The sequence below is a fragment of the Quercus lobata genome, chromosome 10 (genome assembly GCF_001633185.2).
Source record: "Quercus lobata isolate SW786 chromosome 10, ValleyOak3.0 Primary Assembly, whole genome shotgun sequence".
Lineage (NCBI taxonomy): Eukaryota > Viridiplantae > Streptophyta > Magnoliopsida > Fagales > Fagaceae > Quercus > Quercus lobata.
Window position 1 is genome coordinate 4,645,771 of NC_044913.1, and position 3,274 is coordinate 4,649,044.

Genomic DNA, 3,274 nt, shown 5'->3' on the forward strand with positions numbered 1-3,274 from the left:
AAACAAACTAAATTGAGACTCATTATGTGTCATGTAAAACAATTGGATTACTCTAGATTAGTGCACTGTTTTAATTATGTAAGGTTGGGAGCATATAAAGAAAAGGCTGCTTTATTTTGCATCATATGCTCTTAATGAGCATTTAAGGGGCACTAAATGGTCAGAAACAATTCCAGCTGACAGAATTAGACAACAAAGAGAACAAACATGAATAACCGAAGGTAAAAATGGATAGAGATGAGATTGATGGCAGGTTGCCAGTGACACTCTCCGATTATGATTTCATTGTACATCAAAAAGAATACATTTGTGTGTTTGTGTGCATAGAAACTAATAAAATCAGATTAGGAAGAAAGCAAACGATCTGAGAGAGAGAGAGAGAGAGAGAGAGAGAAGGCTTTCGTTTCCAGGAATGTCAATTATAGGATCTTAGGCATCACTATAATCAATAAATTCATGTATGAACCCTCTCAAATCACATTCTTGATTCAGAAGATTTATAAGTGAACTACTACCATGTTAGACAGAGTGGATATAATTGGTCCATGTAATAGTTGGGCAGCATATAAACACGATACAAACTACAAATAAGCAAAATTCCTTAGCTGGTCTATAGCATTGCCAAGGAATTTTATATACTAAACACCAAATAAAAACCAATAGTACTAGATGAACCATATAACAAAAAATACCTGGGAAGGAGTCTGTGATGGAAGGAATATATTGGGGGCTGATACGGAGCAGGAGTTCCATATGGTCTGCTGGGACCACTAGGCTGCATTTGTGATGGTTCAGTTTCCTAAACAATATGCATTAAAAAAATTCAAAGGATAAAAAAATACACATTAGAATAACTGGGAGAAATGCAACAATGTTTGCAATTAAACAGCAGCTGAGACAACTATATCACACAGAAAAGAGTCACAAATAAACACCTGATAATATGTTTGAGAGGTATCATAGCCACAATTGGATTGATCAGCCCAATAAACTGCTGCACTTTGTGTTTGAGAATTTTCAAGAGGCATCGCCCTGGCTTCTTTCTCTGCAACAAACGAATTATCAACTGAAACCACATATTGAGGCGAAAAAAAAAAGCCATATCATAGAGCAGGCCCCATAAAAATCAGTATATTCAAAAGAACAATGTTAGCATCCAATTCTATGCTATTAAAAGTCATCTATATTCAAAAGATTTGATGGAAACTAATTTGTTCTAATCACCTAGTGAAGTAGATCTGCTAGTATAATAAATGAAACTAACCAGGTCTCTTAGATGATGGTTGCTCATCCCATGTCAACGTAAATGAGATTCTACCAATTTCTTGATATCATTATATATGGCAGATTGAAAACGGAAATTCAACTATTAAACACTAAAAAACAATTTTCCATGAGAGATACAAGATCACACATGGGGGCTCCTAGTTGGTCAAAACCACACCAGTTGGCTAAGGCAAAGGCCATGGGGCTAGACATTTCAATTTTGACTCACCATCTTATTCCATTCATGTCATTTTTAAGGTTTGAGTTCAGGAATTGGCCTCTCCAAAACAGTTGAGGGTAAGACTCTTTACCAATCACTTTTTTTTTATTGATAAGGCTGCCTACCAATCACCTATAGACTGCATAAAAGTGGGATCTTTGTGCATTGGGTACAACCAACTTTTCTTTTTCCAATTCCACAAAGGTGACTGAAAGCCACTGGTTACAAAAAAATAGCAACATAAGAAAAGCAAGAAAGATAGTGTTTTGAAAATGAAACTGGAAAACAACATGCAAGACTTGATGTATCTTGAAGAATCATATTAATGACATGATATGCAATGAGGATTTACAACAATGAAACCAGCTACTAAATGATATGAACATCAATGGATATTGCAATTATATGAACTGTGTCAGTTGAGCACCTGCTAAAGCTAAATGATACTGACAAGAACAAAATTTACAACTAAACTATACCCAATGTAAGTGGTGACTTAATTCCAGCATAGAAACACTGCAAAGCTCCCAATGCAAAAGATGATTTGCTCAGCAATGAACTTTGTCACTGTAACCTGACCTTTAAACTGATCCAACAGAATTGATCCTACAACAGCTTCAAATAGGTAAGTCACACCCGAAAGCTTCAAATAGATAAGGCGCGAGAATGCACTGGAATGTCACAAAAAGAACTCTATCTTTGCCAGGAGTAATAAAACTTACACTGCAGAGAAGTGCAAGTGTCTCTTGCCAGAATTTGAGGGGCCTTGTATTTGCAAGGCTCAAGAGATCATTGTTCACCATTGCAGAAACAACCTGAAAATGAAACCCCCATGTATGAAAGAGACATTATAAATACATTGTTAATAATCGATTGATAAGATAAAAAAATTTTACATAGCTTCCTATGTTCATCAAAGTAAAATGAGGCTATTCAAGATAAATAAATTACCTTTAGGTAAGGTGATCAGCTAATCTTAAAGTATTGATCCCGTGTGCTCTCCCACAAGGATGCACCACCAACATGAGCAATAACTTAAGCATCAGCCATTTTATTTGCAGATATGCACTGTGCAACTGCCTCCTTGTAATCTCCAACAATTAAAGCACTTTGGACAGCATCATCAAATGCTGGCACTCTTCAATTAGAAAATTATTTTGTTAATGAATTCCACATGTACAATAGGTACGCACAGGCCACACGAACAACAAGAACTTTGGCAGGAAGATATTATTGTAGATTTATGTCCATATTCTCACCAGCAGGGAGTAATTAGTATGACACAGCAAATAGTTAAGAACAAAGAACATGAGGAAGTTGATTGACATTATACCTGAGGCATTACTTCAGCTTCAACAACTGAAACATAAATTGATATAGCCTGAATGCAAAATAGAGCAGCCTCCACTGGGCGCCATTCATTATTTTCACCATTTCCACAGCGAGCTACAGCCTTAAATAATACAATAGATAGTGAATATACCATACTGCATCAGTCAGGACATTGGCAACAGCTAGCAACGTTACAGATGCAGTTAGCATTATAGAAGAAGAACAAGAAATGAAAATCAGTTGGTCATAGCAGTCGGAGCCTTAATTTTACCTGAGCCATGATAGCAATGAGAGCAACTTGGCGAATATAGCAACTCTTTCCACCCATGTTGGGTCCAGTAACAATTTGGCAATACTCTCTGTCAGCATGCAAATTTGTGTCATTTGGAACAAAATTGTCTTGTAATGTAGTGTCCAAAACCTGCTCAAAAGTAGCAAGCAGTAAACATGAGGCCA

General features: G+C 36.4%; 1 long non-coding RNA gene across 1 annotated transcript; it reads right to left on the reverse strand.

Annotated features, from left to right (window-relative positions):
- Positions 1–701: 701 nt before the first annotated feature.
- Positions 702–2,933, reverse strand: LOC115963846. The gene is made up of 6 exons (XR_004085928.1): positions 2,820–2,933; positions 2,438–2,624; positions 2,209–2,301; positions 1,966–2,092; positions 936–1,045; positions 702–799 (listed from the first exon to the last, which is right to left on the reverse strand). It is a non-coding gene; the product is annotated as an uncharacterized LOC115963846 (long non-coding RNA).
- Between the last annotated feature and the right edge of the window lie 341 nt (positions 2,934–3,274).